Source organism: Myotis nattereri (assembly GCF_964212035.1).
Source record: "Myotis nattereri genome assembly, chromosome: 3".
Classification (NCBI taxonomy): domain Eukaryota; kingdom Metazoa; phylum Chordata; class Mammalia; order Chiroptera; family Vespertilionidae; genus Myotis; species Myotis nattereri.
The window spans coordinates 120178645-120200472 of record NC_138077.1 but is presented as its reverse complement, the minus strand read 5'-3'; positions in this window follow the sequence as shown (position 1 = coordinate 120200472).

Here is a 21828-nt window from a genome sequence, read left to right as displayed (position 1 = left end):
CAGCATTACCCTAATGCCAAAACCAGATAAAGACACTACAAAGAAAGAGAACTATAGGCCAACATCCCTGATGAACATATATCCTAAAATCCTCAACAAAATTCTAGCAAATCAGATCCAGCATTACATTGGAAAAATCATACACCATGACCAAGTGGGATTTATTCCAGAGATTCAAAGCTGGTACAATATCCACAAATCAGTAAACATGATACATCACATAAACAAATTAAGAGACAAAAATCACATAATCATATCAATTGATGCAGAAAACGCATTTGACAAAATCCAACATCCTTTCTTAATAAAAACTCTTAGCAAGTTGGGAATAGAATGATCATACCTCAACATATAAAAGCCATATATGACAAACCTACAGTCAACATCATACTCAAGGGGCAAAAACTAAGCCATTTCTCCTCAGAACAGGAATAAGACAGGAATGCCCACTCTCACCACTCCTGTTTGACATAGTACTACAAGTGCTAGTCATAGCGATCAGACAAGAAGAAATAAAAAGCATTCAAATTGGAAAAGAAGAAGTAAAATTGTCATTATTCACAGATGACATGATATTGTACATATTAGCAGAAAACTCTAAATACTCCATCAAAAACTACTAGAACTAATAAATGAATTCAGCAAGGTAGCAGGATATAAAATTAGCACCCAGAAATCTATCGCATTTTTTATACACCAATAATGAATTCACAGAGACAGAATCTAAAAAAAAAATCTCATTTACCATTGCAACAAAAAAATTAAGATACCCAGGAATAAATTTAACCAAGGAGGTAAAGACCTGTACTCAGAAAAGTACAGGATGCTGAAAAAGAAAATAGTAGATGACATAAAGAGATGAAAGAGCCCTGACCGATTTGGCTCAGTGGATAGAGCTTTGGCCTGTGGACTCAAGGGTCCCAGGTTCGATTCCAGTCAAGGGCATGTGCCTTGGTTGCGGGCACATGCCAAGTGGGGAGTGTGCAGGAGGTAGCTGATAGATGTTTCTCTCTCATTGATGTTTCTAACTCTCTGTCTCTCTCCATTCCTCTCTGTAAAAAATCAATAAAATATATTTTTAAAAAAAGAGATGAAAGAACCTACCATGTTCATGGATTGGTAGAATCAACATCATTAAAATGTCCATACTATACAAGGCAATCTATAAATTCAATGCAATCCCCATTAAAATAGCAATGGCACACTTCAAAGACCTAGAACAAACGCTCCAAAAATTCATATGGAATAAAAAAAGGTCAGATACATGCAAAAAATTAAACTAGATCACTAACTTACACCATACACAAAAATAAACTCAAAATGGATAAAGGACTTAAATGTAAGATGAGAGACAATGAAAATCCTAGAAGACTCCATAGGCAGCAAAATATCAGACATATGTCATAGCAATATTTTTACGAATACAGCTCCTAGGGCAATGAAAACAAAAGAGAAAATAAAGAAATGGGACTACATCAAAATAAAAATAGAAAGCTTCTGCACAGCAAAGGAAACCACCAACAAAACAACAAGAAAGCCCACTGCATGGGAGAACATATTTGCCAATGTTATCTCAGATAAGGGTTTAGTCTCCAAAATTTATAGGAAACTCATACAAAAGGAAGAGAAATAATCCAATCAAAAAATGGGCAAAGGACCTAAAAAGACACTTTTTAAAAGAGGACATAAAGAAGGCCATGAGACATGTGAAAACATGCTCAAAGTCACTAATCATCTGAGAGATGCAGATCAAAACAATGATGAGGTACCATTTCACATCTGTCAGAGTGGCTATCATCAATAAATCAACAAATGACAAATGCTGGTGAGGATGTGGAGAAAAAGGAATCCTCTTGAACTGTGGGTGGGAATGCAGACTGGTGCAGCCACTGTGGAAAACAGTATGGAGTTTCCTCAAAAAATTAAAAATAAAACTTCCATTTGAGTCAGTAATTCCACTTCTAGGAATATATCCCAAGAAAACAGAAACACCAATCAGAAAGGATATATGCACCCCTATGTTCATAGCAGCACAATTTATAGTAGCTAAGATTTGGAAACAGCCTAAGTGCCCATTAATAGATGAGTGGAATAAAAAACTGTGGTACATCTACACAATGGAATACTATGCTGTGAAAAAAGAAGGAACTTTTACCATTTGCAACAGCATGGATGTAACTGGAGAGCATTATGCTAAGGGAAATAAGCCAGTCAGGGAAAGATAAATATCACATGCTCTCACTCATTTGTGAATAAAATGAACCACATAAACTGATGAACAAAAATAGATCCAGAGACATAGAAGCATCAAACAAACTGTTCAACCTATGAGGGAAGGTGGCGGGTAGGGAGGTGGTGATGGTAGAGGTAACAGATCAACCAAAGGACTTGTATGCATGCATATGAGCCTAACCAATGGACACAGACAGTAGCGGGGTGAGGGCATGTGCTAGAGGGTGGGAGCAGCCGGGGAGAGATCAATGAGGGAAAAGGGAGATTTATGTAATACTTTAAACAATAAAGAATTTAAATTATTTTGCAGAGACAGAGAAGCAGAGATCAGACTGTCAAACCTCAGAGGGAAAGAAGGGGAGGGTGGGGGAAAGGGGGAGAGATCAACCAAAGGACTTGTATGCATGCATATAAGCCCAACCAATGGACACAGACAAAAGGGGGGGTGAGAGCATGAGCGAGGGGGGGTGGGGGTTGGGAGTTAATGGGGGAATGAGCACACATATGTAATACCTTAATCAATAAATAAATTAAATATTGAAAAAAATTACTTTATGGTCATTGAAAGTCTATTCTAAAGTTTATATTCAAAGGCAAAATACCCAAAATAATCAACACAATACTGAAGAGGGACAAAGTTGGAGGACTGACAATGCTCAACTGCAAGACTTACTATAAAGCTACAGTAATCAACACTATATTAGTGGAAGAATAGACAAATAGTAAATGAAACAGGCTAGAGATCCCAGAAATAGACCTACACAAATATAATCAATGATCTTAGACAAAGAAGCAAGGCTACACAATACAGGAAGGATAATCTTTTCAACTATGGTGCTAAAAATACTGGACTTCCGCATGCAAAAAATATATATAGACAGGCTTTACCCCTTTCATAATAATTAACTAAAAATGACTCTTAGACCTAAATATAAAATACTAAACTAGGAAACTCTTAGAGAAGTTAACATAAGAAAAAAATCTAAGTAACCATGGGTTTGGCAATGAGTTCTCAAGTATAATACCAAAAGCACAACCTTGAAAAATATTAAATTTAAACTTTTGTTTGGCAAAAGTTAGGATGAAAAGACAAACCACAGACTGGAAGAAATTTTTTTGAAACACACATCTGATTAAAAAAAAACTGGTATCCAAAAGATACAAAGTTCTCTTAAAACTCAATAATAATAAATCAAACTCAGAAGCAGAGAGAACAGTGGTATCTTGCTGATGGGGGTAGGGGGTAGAGCTGGAGAGATGTTGGTCAAAGTATATAAAGTTATAATTATGTAGGATGAGTAAAGCTAGAGATATAATGTACAGGCATGATGACTATATATAGTAATATTATATTAGTACTATAGAAATATGCTAAGAAAGTAGATTTCAGGTGAACTCATCAAACACGTAAAACAAAAAAATTGGTAGTGCCCAGCCAGTGTTGCTCAGTGGTTGAGCCTCGACCTATGAACCAGGAGGTCACAGTTTGATTCCTGCTCAGGGTGCATGCCCTGGTTGTGGGCTTGATCCCCAGTAGGGGGCATGCAGGAAGCAGCCAATTAATGATTCTCATCATTGATGTTTCTTTCTCTCTCTCTCTCTCTCTCTCTCTCTCTCTCTCTCTCTCTCTCTCTCTCCTTTCCTCTCTCTGAAATCAATAAAAACATTTTAAATGGTAGATATGTGAGGAGATAATGTGTTAATAAGCTTGATTGTAGTAATCATTTCACTACATATGTTATATCAAATCATGGTATACACCTTAAATATATTCAGTTTTATCATACAAATAAATGAAAAAATGAATTTAAAAAGAAAATAAACTATTCAGTTACAAAATGACCAATGACACCTCATGACCAAAGAAAATATACAAATGACAAATAAACTTATAAGAAGATAATGAACATCATATGTGATTAAGAAATTGCAAATGAAAATATCAGTGATACCAATACACATAATTAGAATAGTAACAATGATTTCTATTATTAACTTGTAGAATAAACAGGATTTGCTCTTTGATGTTTCAGAAAAGCATGAATTTTGTCAGACGGCTAGGAGAAGTGTATTTTTTGTGTACAAAAAAACATTTTAAACTAAACTAAAAACAGACTAACCAATAAGACCACTGAAAAGATAAGGAAAAGGCAATGAGACAAAGACCTGCATGAATATTTAAACAGAGGAAATCAAATACTTTAACATCAATATCTAATTTTGTCATATTCCTTTAAATATAATCAATGCCCCATTCCTCAACCACCACTAGCATAATGAAAATATTTTACAAGAAGAACTGATATTAATTTCTTATATATATTTTCAGTTTTATTGATATATAAATAATTAACTACACATCAGTGTATAAATTGAAGACATACAGCATAATGGTTTGACTTACATATATTATGAAATGATTATTGCAATAAGGTTGGTTAGCATTATCATCTCATACAGATGCAATAAAAATAAAACACAGGAAGATTTTTCTTTGTAGCAAGAACCCTTAGGCTCTACTCTCTTAATAACTTTCATACATATTGTCAGCAAATGATTGTCAGTGCCAATTTAACACCAACAGGAATCTCCAATTTGGTATCCAGTGAAGAAGGGAATTTTATTAGCACAAAAAGCTCAATTGTAATACAGTATGGCTGTGAAAGCAAGGCTCCTCTCTAACTAGATCACTCTACTCTGCTCTCCTCCAGACAGGGAAATGTAGTCCAGCCTTTGGTGGAAAGGGAAAGTATGGACTATGATCCACGGTGGAGGGCTGACATATAGTCAGGAGTCTCCATCCCTCATACCTGATGTTTTTCCTCATGCAAATGAGGACCCCAAATCCTCAGTTTTATTGCTCCAAAAAGCACTATCCTGATTGGTCAGAATGGAGTTGCTCTACTTGATTGGTGAAGATGCTGATGGGGGATAGAGCTGCACAACTCTGATTGGATGGATAAGTCTCAGTTCTATTGGCTGAAATACAATTCTAAGAACTCCTTTATAGGGGTTGGCTCAGATGGCAGGAACACAGTGCAGACAAGTAGTTCAGTACAGGCTTCTTCCTGAAGTTCAGTTTGCATGCGAGGCGGCTGTGTGGAAATGGCTGCTCAGCTCTGAATTTTTTATTTTAAGCTCAGTTGGCCACCAGGGGCCCTACTTAGTAGGTATTGTCTTTCTCGGGTCCACAATATCATACAGCAGTGTTAACTATAGTTATGTTCTACATTACATCCCTAGTACTGATTGATCTTATAACTGGAAGTTGGTACCTTTTGACCACCTTCTTCCAATTTACCTGCCCCACCCCACCTTTGGGAACCACAAATATGATCCCTTTTATTGTGAGTTTTGAGGTTTGGTTGTGTGGGTTTGTTTTTTTTAATACTTTCATATAATTGATGTTATACATATATAGGGTGTCTCAAAACATTTGTACACATTTTAACAGCTGATAGCTCAATTGATGTTTCTTTCTTTTCAGCCAGACTACACTTTAAACAAAGTAAATTCATCCTAAAATGCTACTGGAAATTTGAAAATGCAGATGAAGTACAAATTATAAAGTGCATTTATAATTATTCAAAGTTTGTGTGTCCCCCAGAAAATGTATACAGACAGTCCTCGCTTTACATCATTTTGTGGTTATGTCGCCATCTCCCATTTATTTATATAAAAAAAAAAATGTTCTGTGATTTCGACATATGTACATATGTGCTTTATGTTTGTTTGTTTTCATTTATCACAAATAAAGGTCAGGAATTGTTATCTTTCTTTTAAATTTTTTTTACTGTTTCACTTCATTACTGCCGTGTATGTGCTCCAGGTGAGTGACGTAGGTGCTTATGTAGGTGGGTTCCAACTTACGACAAAAATCGCATTACATCTTGCAGTAGGAATGGATCTCCGACGTAACCCAAGGACTTACTGTATACATTTTAACAGCTGATAACTCAATTTTTACTCCTTTTCAGGTTTATCTAATTTAACATTATCGGTGAAGCCATACTAAGCTTTGAACAAAGAATATTTATCTACTAAACTTTTTTATGGGGATACATAAAAGATAAATTTTCTAGTACAAAACTGGCAAGAATTGATGATTTGGGGATACACAAATATCAAATGAAATGAGTCTTGATGTTTGCAATTTCATTGCTTTGCACTATCAGCAGTGCCTGGACCAGAATTTCCATCAATTTGAGAAAACAGGTATTGACCAAAAAAGTTATTCATTTCTGTAGATTCTTTTAATTTTTGAAAATGAGCTGTATGTTAATAAACACTGACTTTATAATCATTCAAAGTGTGTATACATTTTTGGGGGGTACCCTACATTTGTTTTTCTCTGTCTGACTTATTTTACTTAGCACAATATCCTTAAGGTCAATCTATATTGTCCCAAGTGGCATGGCAGGATTACCTTATTTTTTAATGCTTAATAAAATTCCATTATATATACCCCAATGTCTTTACCCATTTATCTGTCAATGGGCATTTAGGTTGTTTCCATGTCTTGGCTATTGTAAATAATGCTGTTATGAACATGAAAGCGTAGCTATCTTTTCAAGTTAGTGTTTTTATTTTCTTTAGATATATTCCCAGAATTGGATCATATGGTATTCATACATTTAACTATTTTAAGGATTCTCCATATTGTTTCTTTACTGGCTGTACCAGTTTACAGTACCACAACAGTGCACAGGGATTCTCTTTACTCCACATCCTTGCCAGCATTTGTTATTGCTTGCCATTCTGATAATATCCATCCTAATAGGCATGCTCACCTCTCTTCTTAATAAAAATCCAATGTGGAATTATTAAAAGCAATGGTTCTCAACCTGGGAGCTCTAAAAATGTCCAGGTCAATGAAATCAGAATCCTTGGATAATTTTGAATTTAGTTTATTTAAGAGCTAAATTATCTATAAGTGGAAGTGCATTTCTCCTATTTCATATTTTTCACAAGCCTGCCTTTGACATAATAATTATAACAATAATAATAGCTACTACTTGTATAGCACTTACTATGTGGTGGAAGCTACAATAAATCATTAGCTTCTTCATGCATAACAATTTTGTCTTAGTCTTAAAGAAGGTAAAGTCCACTCAACTGGGTTAAATTTAAATTAGAGGACAAAATTAAATATTTTGTTCACACAATAAAAGAAGATGCACCTGAATAAAAGACTGTCTATTTTTATTTCTACTAGTGAAGAAACCTAAGTTATGAAGAACTTAAATATATGATGAAATTATTTAAAGTGACCTTTCATTCCACAACAGCAGAACACTTACAACTAATCTTGACACACCTTTAAGTAGTCTTTATTATACATTCCCCCCTCCTTATTTGTATCCTAGAGCTAAGCAAACTCACAATGGATAACTTTAGCCAAAACCCCACATCATCTTAAAGCCACACAGCACTCCTCCTTATCTTCAAAGTAGTCCAACTGGACAAGGCATAGATAAAAGCTGGATTATTCTCCCAGGATTCATAGAGATATGGATAAAAAGCTAACTTGTACACTTGCCCAAAGAAGTTAATCAAAATTTCCATTAAGCAGCTTTGTTCTTTCCCTCAAAGATCCTTTTCCTTGCCAACTAACTCAAGTCTCCTCTTCTATTCTCCTACTAGAGGCCCGGTGCACAAAATTCGTGCATGGGGGGAAGGGGGTCCCCTCAGCCCAGTCTGCACCTTCTCACAATCTGGGACCACTGGCTCTTAACTGCTCACCTGCCTGCCTGCCTGATCACCCCTACTGGTCCCCCTTCCAGCCTGATCATCCCTAACCATTTCTGCCTGCCGGCCTAGTCACCCCCAACTGCCCCCCCTACCAGCATGGTTGCCCCTTACTGCCCCCCCTCTGCTGGCCTGGTAGCCCCACACAGCCCGCTGCTCAGTCATTTGGTCATCCCTCGCTAACCCCTTGCCGGCCTTGTTGCCCCACCTAGCCTGTTTAGTTGTCTATTCAGTCATCCATTCGGTTGTCATGGCCCCTGGCTCTTTATATATATACATAAGACCTGTAAAAACTCCTACTGAACCCACATATTAAGCTAATAACCTATTCAGAAGAACAAAAACACAACAGTTAGCTTTATGGTGACAATCTATTTTTCCCTTGAGCAGTCCCTTTAGGAATCTCATCTCCTAAGACAAGTAGCCTATGAAAGTGTACCTCCAATAAATACAAGGCCTAGTTCTACCTTCTTAGAAGACTTTTTCCCATTCAATGTCTATACAATTGTGTGTGTTTTCCCCAAATGGTTTTTATAGAAATCATATAACAAGATACTCATTGCAACTCTGAATCTACAGTTCTGAAGGTACAAAAAAAAAAGTTGAAGTTTGCCTCCACTTACAGGTGGAGAAACAAGAGCATTGAAAGAATAGATTATTTGTTTAATTTCTCAAAGCTAATGGCAAAATTTAGACCATAATCCCAGACCTTTGACTTATAGTCCAGCTTTCTTCCCACTGAAGACCTCTGCCTCCCAGTAAGAACCAAACTTTCTACTTGAATTAGGTCCTTAATCTTCATTTTCTCATCCATAAACTATACCTACACCTTATCCTTGAAAACTCAAGTGGTTTCTATGAAGATGCACATTATAAATGTGCACATCTTTGTATTTCTTAGAAGAAATGTATATAATTCATAAAAGGTGCTGGTCTAACAAAATCCAAGTTTTGAACTCTGATATATGTGAATGACTGATGTCATACATGTCAAGGGAAATGTAGCTCAATATTGTCTAAGTCAGGCATGTAAATTAACTTGGCCATAAAAATTTTTAAAAGAGAGAGGATTTGGCAAATATATTAAAATGTGAAACAACATAAGTATTTCAGGCTGTTGATGCTATTCACTGCAATTCTGTGTGTTATTGTTATGACATTGACAAGCATGAGAAGGACTAGTGACTCCTGTGGGCTGGTAGATTTTTTTAACCTATTCATAGCATTATTCATATTAATTTTTCTCAAACTGTACTAGCACAGAGAAGAGGAGGAGATTGAAAATATCAACTGAGATAAAGTAGGTAATCCAGTCTCAAATCTCCTTCCTCGAAGTGTTTTGCCTGTCTGTATGCAACAAATAGAAGTGAAGGTGTAGCCATTAAATCATTTTTCTTTACAATATGTCTGATTATACTATGCTAACAGGATGATGACATCTTAAAACATGGCTAACAACTGGTGAATTGAATGGCATTAATTTCATTTCCAGAAATCTAAAGTTGATGATTTTTTTGTGAGTTTTTTTTTTTTAATACAGAAAACATACTTGATATATATTTGTCTGGTAGGGGCGTAAGATTGGCATAAAGGTAAACAACTAGAAAATTGTTCACAGCAATAAATTTGCCCAGTGGCTTTTCATTCCAAAACTTTAAAAATTAGAGACTGTTCACCAGATGTTGTAGGAAAAAAAGTTTTTGTTTTGTTTTTTACTCATTTAACTACTAAATTGTTAAAAGGTCCACTCTGGTAAGTCCTCTCTTAGCTGAAAATATCTGTGTCTTATTAAATGTTTATTGAATAGTGTAATTATATTGCTTTTGCTGTTAAATGATATTGACATTTTGAATAAAGATTTTTATTCGGTCAAGATGAAATGTGAACATCTGGCAGTAACCTTATGCATAACATTGAAACAAACAAACAAAAATTTGTCCAGTGTGTACTTTTTTCTTTTTTCTCTTTCCCAGGTTCTCTGTACTATATATGACTCACATCAGAATATACTTAAATGTTAAAAATAAATCCCTAGCAAACTGGTGGCTGCTGGAGTTGGGATCAATTTAACCATAAAATAACTGTTTCTCAAACAATGAGGCAGCTACTCAGTTCATTTTGTGTCATTGTGATAGTAAAAAAAAAAAAAAAAAACATTAAAAATACACAGAATATAATGGTCATTTATTATAACATTTTCAGAAGCTTAATCTTCTTGATAAGTTTATTGGGAGTCCAAAACTCCACAATTAGATAAAGGAATTAATTTCCAGATGGTATTGTGAGTTTACTATTGGCTTTTTTCCTTTACACAGAATGTTTCAGTTTAAGAATCTCTTCAGCCTCAGTGGTTGAGTGTTGACCTATGACCCAGGAGGTCATGGTTCAATTCCCAGTCAGGGCACATGCCTGGGTTTTGGGCTTGATCCCCAGTAGGGGGTGTGCAAGATACAGCTGATCAATGATTCTCTCTCATCATTTATGTATGTGTCTATCTTTCTCTCTCCATTCCTCTCTGAAATCAATTTTTAAAAAATTAATAAAAAATGAATCTCTTCATTTTATCTGTTATATGACTGACCCTCCTCCACAGAGTGGCTAAAATTGTGCGACAGGAAGAGGATCACCAGAGTGATTAACAAACTGTATTCCCAGCACATTTCTATCTTCCCATTCCCATTTCCCATTGTGTAATGAAGGATGACAGAAACTTGGCTCTCCTGTATCCTGAGAACTCTTTACTAATTTAAAAGCATATTTTGATTTATATGGAATAAAGAAGGTCATATAGCCCTGAGTGTTTCACAAGGAATTTTCAAGGCAAATTCTTTTTTCTTTTAGATTTCCTTGTCAAAAAATAGATTTAGACATCAGAGTAAGTCAAATATAATCAAATGCAAATGTCTAACACCAGCTGTATCTACACAGCAAAGCAACAGTGACAAGTCAATTCCCTTAATCTAAGCCCAAGTCCAAATGCATTCATTCATCTAAAATATCTAGATTGGTTTTCAAGAATGTCCCCAGTTGGCCAATTTCTCAGCATCCTGTTTGTATTAATTACGTAAAAACATATTCCCATACATCCATGGCATAAAAAATAATGTAACCAAACCATCTGGTGCCTGGTCTTCTGCTCATCCACACAATGGCTTTTTATAGTGTGCTAGGATGACCCTAAGTAAATGGAAAAATCCAAATTCTGTAGTCCCAGAACAAATCCTTGATCTGAATTGATGCTACTGGCTATTAAAATAGCCTTGAATATAGTAGGCTTGTGCTGGGGTCCAACCCCAGCAGGTCCAGGGGTCCCCAAAGGTGTGGACGGAGTCAGCGAAGAAGGAAAGACTCAGAGGCAGCGTTCAGTTGATCAGCATGGTTGGGTTCTCTAGCCAAGTTCTGGTCAGGATCTCCAGCCAGGTTCTGTAGCCATGTTCTCTCGCTAGGTTCTCCAGCCAGGTTCTGTCCAGGTTCTCCAGCCAGGTTCAGTCATCAGGTTCTAGTCAGATTCTCTTGCCATGTTCTATCCAGGTTCTGTATCCAGGTCTGTCTCTAGGTTCTGTGGCCAGTTTCTGTCCAGGATCTTTTGCCATGTTCTCTCGCTAGGTTCTGTCTCTAGGTTCTGTGCCCAGTTTCTGTCCAGGATCTTTTGCCATGTTCTCTCCAATGAAGTTCTTCTGTCTCTAGGTTCTGTGTAGGTTCTGTGTCTAGGTTCTGTATGGGTTCTGTGTCTAGGTTCTGTGTCTAGTTGTCTTGTTACATCTGTATTTATACCAGTTGATTCCAATCCTATCAATCTCTATTCCAAAGGTTAGGGCATTTCTTATCTCCATTCCAGGGAGTAAAGATTATGTAGCTTAAGCATGATTGTTCGTAGTTAAAGTGATTAATTACCCGCCTGGCACTTAGTTAAGGGGTTTTATTCCCTCCCTAACTTCAGGGGAAAATCCCTACCTGGGGAAACAACCTTTCTCAGAGAGGTGACCTTGGTTAAAACACATAGTGCCAAGAAGGTGAGCAAACATATTAAGAACAGTATGCCATATATGCCAGGTCCCTTGAAACAGCAAGGATGGACCGGCTCCCGGCAGGGCTGGAAATGTAAAGAGCATTGATAAAGACATCCAAGTTGAGGAAAAGCATATGCATGGTGTTGAAAACCATACCAGTATATTTGGTGAAAAATGAGTAGGTTTATGTAGTCAAAGTAAGAGGTATCAGTTAGAAGGGACAAATATTAAAGAGAACAACATGCACAACAGCTTAAATTAACCTGTCATATGAAGATAATTACAAGAAGTTTTGCATTTGCACAGCTGGAATATAAATTATGGGTGTATCAATGGAGGAAATATTTAATTAGCATAATGCAATTAGGTGGGCAGGAGTCATGTAATTGAGTCACCATGCCTGTAGTTTCCATTCCTGCATTGAGCGTCAGCCCCCTGGTAATCAGTGTGCATCATAGCTACTGGCCGGTCAGTCAGTCAGATGGCCAGATGGATGGATGGTTGGTCATTTAGCCTTTTATATATATAGATGGGCTGGAGGGACCATAATGAAAGGATGAAGAGATGAAGTAAATGGGAGAAATTCTAAAAAGACAGAATAGACAGGCCTCCTTATTCAATAGAACATGGAAAGTGATAGAGACGTTACCCTGGTTGGTGGTTTGGGTCACTATCTCCAGGAATGTGCTAGACTTAGATATGGGGAAGAAGATAAGAAGTTTGGTTTGAGATAAGATAAACTAGAGAATTGCTTATTGAACATTATAACAGAATCCCTAGTAGATGAATATAAAATTTAGGAAGGATAACTGGAGCAAATAAATAAATATATACAATATAAAAGAATACATATAAATTATCTAGAATGAATTATATTTCATATATTATGATGATGATTAAAAAGTGTTTGTTTTAGAAAATTTAGTAAAATCAGAAAAGTGTAAAACATAAGCTCTGCAGCTGGGTTTGATGTATAAATTCAATAGTTAAATGTCCTGAATAATAGTTGCCATCTAGTTAACGTGTGGAACATACGTTTTCAAAGATTTATCATATAATAAAAATGTGGAGAGCAGCTCCCAGGTTCCTAAGTGATATAGGGTTTGAGAGGTGCAGCAAGTAAACAAAGCTTGATCAGGTGCATGTAATTGAGTAGATTCGAAACCCACGAGAACATTGTAAACATCTTGATCACACCCTTACTTTGCCTCATGGAATCTGGATATAAAATAAAGACTCAGCTTGCAGGCCATGGCACTGTCTCTCTAATCAGAGGGCAGTGCCCCACCTAGCCCCAGCTTTATTCTCTTGTCTGTCTTTTCTAATCCTTCACCACCACCCCCACTGGTGCCCTCAGGTTCACCCATGGCTGTGCTGGCGCAGCACAATAAGATACATTTAAAAGCAAAACTAAACTGTATACATGGCATATTTTAACTTTCATGAACTAAGAATGATCGTAAGAAACTGAATTACTGCAAGAAGAAAAAGCTCAGTATTAACTGCCAATATCTTAATTACATTCATATCAATCTAATTAACTCTTCAACTTCATGAGACTATTTTTGCAGCTAGCTCATCTTGGCAGGCCTGTTAGAAAATGAAACTACAGAAAGTCAGGGTCCACATGAGACATAGCCTTAGGTTCATCTACAGTTAAAACAACTGTGCACACCTGCCACTATAATTTTCTCTATATCGAATTCTAAGATCTCAAATAATAATTGCCAAATACAAGGGAAAATTCAAACCTTTCCTTGAGAAAGGGAAGAAACCACCTGGAGACTGGTAGGAAGGGCGAGCTCACGAGAGGCTGTCACAGTTTCCACAGGCTTCAGGCCGAGAGTGAGGAGAGAGCTCGCAGATGCAGGGGGATTTACCTGAGAGGACTGAGGCCGGACCCTAGTCTGGGCTCTCCAGTCCAGAGCACCAGAACGAAATATGGTGGATCATGTAAAATCCAGCCATAAAAGCTGACAAGACTTTTGGCTGCAGGAGAGACCAGAGCTGGTTGGAGACAAAGCCATAGTTTGTTTGTTTTCATTTTTGTTTTTTAAAACCCTGAGCACAGGATTTTTGTTTGCAGTTACTCACCTGAGGCTTCAGTGGAGGAACGGTGGTGCAGACTGAAGTTGCCAGAAGATAGGCAGGGTTGGGAAGCATAGATGTGGAAAAGAGGTGACCTGGAGGCCTGCACTCAGTCATACCCACTTCCCCCCAAAACCAAAACGACCATTTTTCCTAAGAGGCACTGGCCCCTCCCAGAAGACACAGATGAGGAAGAGGAAAATACCCCACCCTAAGAGATACAGCTTGCCCCACCTTGATAAACCCTGACTGCCACACCCAGCATCTTCACCCTTGAAGAGGAGATAGCAGCAGAGCCCAAGTCTAACGTTTGAACAGTATCCCAGGAGGTCACTGGCTTGGGGGTGGGGCCATCCACTCCACTGTCCCAGGGAACCTGACTGGTGCTTCCCCTTATGGCAGAGCTGATAGAAAAACAAGGATCTCTGCCCATCTGAGGACAGGGAAATATTTTGGGACATTCCCAAAGTAGCTCAGGGACAGTGAAACACACCCACCACTTTCCCTGATATCAGACCTGACAGGAGACCGGAATTTGCCTAAAGCCCTTTCAGAAATAGACTTTTCAGTGATTAAGAGTGACAGCTAGAGAGCAGGTGAAGGTGGGCAGAGGCAGAGCCTGGGGAACCTGGGGAAGTTTGCTGACCATTCTTGGGTCCTGTGCTACTAACAAACCAGCCTTAGAGTACAGCTTGGTTCCTCCCCTGAGCAGCAAAGTGCTGTGGAGAGAGACACAAACTGTGGATCGCTTCGAGCTTCAAACAGATTGCTGAAAGCCAAAGGAGGACAGTTTCTGATAGTGGTTAGTACCAAAGTGCCTCCCAGGAGGCCCTGAAATAGCAGACAAAATAGTCAGTCTCAGTAATCAGAATAATAGGATCCAAAGGGAGCTCTCAGGAGGCAATAAATTCTGCTGAAATGAATGTCAACGCACTTTTTTTTTCTTGCATTATATTCTTTTTTTTCCCCTTATTGCTTTATCATTTTAGTCCCTCTTTTTTCCTTCATATCTCTAATTTTTCTCACTCCACTTTTTCGTCTTTCTCCTGCTTCCTCTTCATTTATCCTTTTCTTATTTTTTGTCTTTCTGCTTTCTACTCCTTTTATTTTCATAATTTTTGTCTTCCTCTTTTCTTTTATACAATTTTCCTCCCCCTATTTTTTATTCTTATTTATTTTCTGCCACCTGGACATTTTCCTTTTTCTTCCCCTTTTTCCTCCTATTATTACTTTATTTTATTATTCTTGTTCCCTTTTATCTTTCCTAATTCTCTTTTCTTTTGTGGTCACTTTTGTTGTTGTAATAGGGGTCTTTAGTATTTTTTGTTTTGTTTTTTGTTTTTGTTTTTGTTACTTTGTCTTTTGTTGTTTTTCTGTCAGCACCTGCACAACAGATTGTAAGACATAGTCAAGGGTGAGTCAGTTAGCCTGAGAGGAGATCCCACCCATGAATGGAACAATAAAAATTAAGACCCAATTACAACAGGAGAGCCAAATAACCCACACATAGGACATTCCTAGAGTACCAAGCTCAAGAGATCTAAGAGGCTGCACCACTGGATCCCAAAGAGCACTTACTACATAAGGCCACCCCACAAAGACTAGGAGGCATAACAGTTTGATATAATATATAGAAACAAATACAAAGGTATAGCAAAAAGGGATAGAAAGAAACAACCCTAAAATGAAAGAAAAGGATGAGTCTCCAGAAAAAAAAAATGAATGGATGCAAGCAATTTATCAGATATAAAGTTCAAAGTAATGGATATAAGGATGCTCAGGGAACTTAGTATGAACTACAACAACATAAAACAGGAAATAGAAACCATAAACAAAATTCAGTTGGAAATGAAGAATAGCATATCTGACATTAAGAACACACTAGAAGGAATCAAAAACAGATTGAATGAAGCAGAGAGATACTAAACAGATCATTCCAACAACAGGATATGCAATGAATATTGGAGCACTAAATATATATATAAGTATATATATATACTTTAAGAGAGAGATTGATAGCAATAAATGCACAGTAGGGGACTTAAACACTCCACTGACATCACTGGATATATCTTCCAGATAGAAAAATTAATAAAGAATAAGTGGCATTAAATGATACACTAAATCAGGTGGATATAATTTATATTTACAGAATATTTTATCCCAAAGTAGCAGGGTACACATTCTTCTCAAGTGCACACAGATCATTCTCAAAGATATTCCACATGTTAGAAGACAAAATAAGTCTTAACAAATTCAAGAAGATTGAAATCATATCAAGAATCTTCTCAGATCACAATGGCATAAAACTAAAACTTAACTATAATTTAAAAGCTCAAGAACAATCAAATATATGGTGACTAAATAGCTTATTATTAAGCAATGAATGGATTATCAATAAGACCAAGGCAGAAATAAAAAAAAAAAAATTCCTGGAAACAAAGGAAAATGAACACAAAATAATCCAAAATCTATGGGAAAAATTGAAAGCATTTCTGAGAGAAAAGTTCATAGCATTACAGGTCCAACTAAAGAAACAAGAAAAAGCTCAAATAACAAATCTAACTCTACAACTATAAGAATTAGAAAGAAAACAGCAAGAAAAACCTAGAGAAGTAGAAGGAAGGAGAAAATAAATATCAGAGTGGAAATAAATGATATATAGAGACAACAACAACAACAAAAAACACAAAATACAAAAAATCAATGAAACCAAGAGCTGGTTCTTTGAACATGTAAACAAGATTGATGAACCTTTAGCCAGACTTATCAAGAAACAAAGAAAGAGTACCAAAATGAATAAAATCAGAAATGAAAGAGGTCAAATAACAACTCACATCACAGAAATACAAAGGATCATAAGAAAACAATTTGAGGAGAAAAACCAAGATGGTGGCATAGGTTAATGCTGGAGTTTGCTGCCTCGAACAACCACTTCAAAAATACAACTAAAAGACGGAACGGACATCATCCAGAACCACAGGAAGGCTGGCTGAGTGGAAGTTCTACAAATAGCAGGAAAGAGAATAGCATACCGAGACTCAGAGGAAGCGCAGGGCTGAAGTCAAATACTAAGGTGGGTAGTGCATGCAGAGCGGGCTGGTGGCTGAGGGCGTGGTTGTCTGTTTCAATCGGGAGGGAGTCTCAGACTCTGAGCTCCAGATCCGGGCGAGTCTCTAGGGACCCAGACTCAAATGGGAGAAACAAGACTGTCTGGCTTAGGTCAGAACTCGAAGACAGCTTTCTCTCCGAGGTTTGCAGCGGTTGCTGGGACTCTGAGAGGCAGAACCCCTGGGGACGGGACTGAGAGCAGCCATAACTGCTCGCTTCGCCTGGCCTGTAGATCACCTGGGACCCGCCCCACTCAAGCCCTGCACAGAGGCATTTGCCGGATAGCCTCAGGCAAAGGCTAGATTAGCACCTCTCTAGAGGACAGAAGTTCTCTCACTGCAGACACAGCTGATTCTCACAGCCACTTGGCCTGGAGGTCAAATCCTCCCTAGTATTACCTACAACAATCAAGGCTTAACTACAACTAGACTGCACACAAAGACCACTAGGGGGTGCACCAAGAAAGCATAAAAAAATGCGGAGACAAAGAAACAGGATGCAAATGTCAGAAATGGAAGATATAGAGCTCAAAACCACACTTTTAAGGTCTTTTAATAATTTTCTAGAAACTGCCGATAAATGTAGTGAGATCCTCAAAAAATCTAATGAGACCCTCGATGTTGTGATAAAGAACCAACTAGAAATTAAGCATACACTAACTGAAATAAAGAATACTAAACAGACTCCCAACAGCAGACCAGAGGAGTGCAAGAATCAAGTCAAAGATTTGAAATGCGAAGAAGCAAAAAACACCCAACTGGGAAAGCAAAATGAAAAAAGAATCCAAAAATATGAAGATTGTGTAAGGAGCCTCTGGGATAGCTTCAAGCGTACCAACATCAGAATTATAGGGGTGCCAGAAGATGAGAGAGAGCAAGATATTGAAAACCTATTTGAAGAAATAATGACAGAAAACTTCCCCCACCTGGTGAAAGAAATACACTTACAGGTCCAAGAAGCACAGAGGACCCCAAACAAAAGGAATCCAAAGAGGACCAGACCAAGACACATTATAATTAAAGTGCCAAGAGCAAAAGACAAAGAGAGAATCTTAAAAGCAGCAAGAGAAAGAAACTCAGTTACCTACAAGGGAATACCCATATGACTGTCAGCGGATTTCTCAACAGAAACTTTGCAGGCCAGAAGGGAGTGGCAAGAAATATTCAAAGTGATGAATACCAAGAACCTACAACCAAGATTACTTTATCCAGCAAAGCAATCATTCAGAAGTGAAGGCCAGATAAAGAGCTTCAAAGATAAGGAAAAGCTAAAGGAGTTCATCACCACCAAACCAGGATTATATGAAATGCTGAAAGGTATCCTTTAAGAAGAGGAAGAAGAAGAAAATGGTAAAGATACAAGTTATGAACAACAAATATGCATCTATCAACAAGTGAATCTAAGAATCAAGTGAATAAATAATCTGATGAACAGAATGAACTGGTGATTATAATAGAATCAGGGACATAGAAAGGGAATGGACTGACTATTCTTGGGGGGGGGAAGGGGTGTGGTAGATGTGGGAAGAGACTGGACAAAAATCGTGCACCTATGGATGAGGACAGTGGGTGGGGAGTGAGGGCAAAGGGTGGGGCGGGAACTGGGAGGAGGGGAGTTATGGGGGGAAAAAAGAGGAACAAATGTAATAATCTGAACAATAAAGATTTAATTTTAAAAAAAGAAAACAATATGAACATCTATGTGCCAGCAAACTGAACAACCTAGGCAAAATGGACAAATTTCTAGAAATATACAACCTACCAAAACTAATTAAGAAGAATCAGAAAACCTGAATAGTCTAAAAACAACTAATGAAATTGCAGCAGAAAAAAAAGAAGAAGAAAGAAAAACTCCCAGCAAACAAAAGCCCTGGAAAATATAGCTTCAAAAGTGAATTTTACCAAACATTCAAAGAAGGATGAACATGAATGTTCCTCAAACTATTCCAAAAGATTCTTGAGGAAGGAAGACTTCCAAACTCTTTTTATGAGGCCAGTATCCTCCTAATTCCAAAACCAAGTAAATACATTACAGAGGAAGAAAATTACAGGCCAATATCCCTAATGAACATAGATGCTAAAATCCTCAACAAAATATTAGCAAATGGGATCAAGTAATACATTAAAAAAATCATACACCATGATCAAGTGGGATTTATTTCAGGTATGCAAGGATGGTTCAATATTTCCAAATCACTAAATGTGATATATCACATAAACAAAATGAAGGATAAAAATCTTACAATTATATCAATAAATGCAGAAAAATCCAACATCCATTTTTGATTTAAAAAAAAAAACTCTCAGCGAAATGGGAATAAATAAATCATACTTCAACATAATAAAGGCCACATAAAACAAACCTCCAACCAACATCATACTCAATGTGCAAAAACTAAAACCATTTCCCACAATATCACAAACAAGACATGAATGTCCACTTTCACCATTCTTATTCAACATATTACTGGAAGTCCTAACAGGACTTCAGATAAGAAGAAGAAATAAAAGGCATCCCAACTGGAAAGGAGGAAGTAAAATTGTCATTTTTCACTGATTACTGATATTTTACATAGAAAACCCTAAATATTCTACCAAAGAACTACCAGATTTAATAAATATGTTCATCAAAGTGCAGGATATAATATTAACATCTGAAAATCGATAGAATTTTTATACACCAATAATAAACCTACAGAAAGAGAAACTAACAAAAAAAAGCCCCAAAATCCCATTTACCACTGCAACAACAATAACAATAAAGATACTTTGGAATAAAGGAGGTAAAAACCCTATACTAGAAAAATGATAGGGCATTGAAAAAGAAAATAGAGGAAGATACAAACAAGTTGAAGCATATACCATGTTCATGGGTTGAAAAAATTAACATCATTAAAATGTCCATACTACCCAGAGATATCTACAGATTCAATGCAATCTCTATTAAAATACCAATGGCATATTTCTTTTTAAAAAAATATATTTTATTGATTTTTTTACAGAGAGGAAGGGAGAGGGATAGAGAGTTAGAAACATCGATGAGAGAGAAACATCGATCAGCTGCCTCCTGCACACCCGCTACTGGTGATGTGTCCGCAACCAAGGTACATGCCCTAAATCAAACCTGGGACCCTTCAGTCTGCAGGCCGACGCTCTATCCACTGAGCCAAACAGGTTAGGGCACCAATGGCATATTTCAAAGATCTAGAACAAATATTCCAAAATTTATATGGAACCAAAAAAGACTCCAAATAGCCACAACAATCTTAAGAAAGAAGAACAAAGTTGTAAGGAATCACAATACTGGATATCAAACTATACTACAAAGCCATTGTATTCAAAACAGCCTGGTACTGGCACAAGAGCAGGCATATAGATCAATGGAATAGAACAGAGGCCCCAGAAATTAATCCACACCAATATGATCAGTTAAAATTTACAAAGGAATTAAGAGCATACAATGGAGTAAAGATAGTTTCTTCAATAAATGGTGCTGGGAAAATTGGACTGGTAGATGGAAAGCACATGAAACTAGACCATCAACTTATACCACACACAAAAATAAACTCAAAATGGATAAAAGACTTAAATGTAAGTTGTGAAACCATAAAACTCCTAGAAGAAACCATAGGCAGTAAAATCTCATATATCTCTCAGAGCAGTATTTTCAGCAATACATCACCTAGAGCAGTGATGGCGAACTTATGACACGCGTGTCAGACGTAATACGCGAACTCATTTTTTTGGTTGATTTTTCTTTGTTAAATGGCATTTAAATATATAAAATAAATATCAAAAATATAAGTCTTTGTTTTACTATGGTTGCAAATATCAAAAAATTTCTGTATGTGACATGGCACCAGAGTTAAGTTAGGGTTTTTCAAAATGCTGACACACTGAGCTCAGAAGGTTTGCCATCACTGACCTAGAGCAAGGGAAACAGGAAAAAATTTAAAAATGGGACTACAGCTAACTAAAAAATCTTTTGCAAAAGAAACCATCAACCAAATGAAAAGGGAACCAACTGTAAGGGAAAACATATTCACCAATGATACATCTGATAAGAGATTAATTTCCAAAATATACAAAGAACTTATACAACCAGACACTAGGAAGACAAATAATCCAATTAAAAAATGGGCAAGGGATCTGAATATACCAGTGATGGCGAACCTTTTGAGCTCCGCGTGTCAGCATTTTGAAAAACCCTAACTTAACTCTGGTGCCATGTCATATATAGAAATTTTTTGTTATTTGCAACCATAGTAAAACAAAGACATATTTTTGATATTTATTTTATATATTTAAATGCCATTTAACAAAGAAAAATCAACCAAAAAAATGAGTTCGCGTGTCACCTCTGATACGCATGCCATAGGTTCGCCATCACTGGAATATACACTATTGAAAGACGACATACAGATGACCAAGAAACATATAAATATATGTTCAACATCACAAATCATAAGGATGCAAATGAAAACTACAATGAGCTATCACCTCACATTTGCCAAAATAGCTACCATCAATAAATCAACAAACAAGTGCTGGGAGGTTGTGGAGAAAAGGGAACCCTAGTACACTGCTGGTGGGAATGCAAACTGGTACAGCCACTGTGGAAAACAGTATGGAGTTTACTC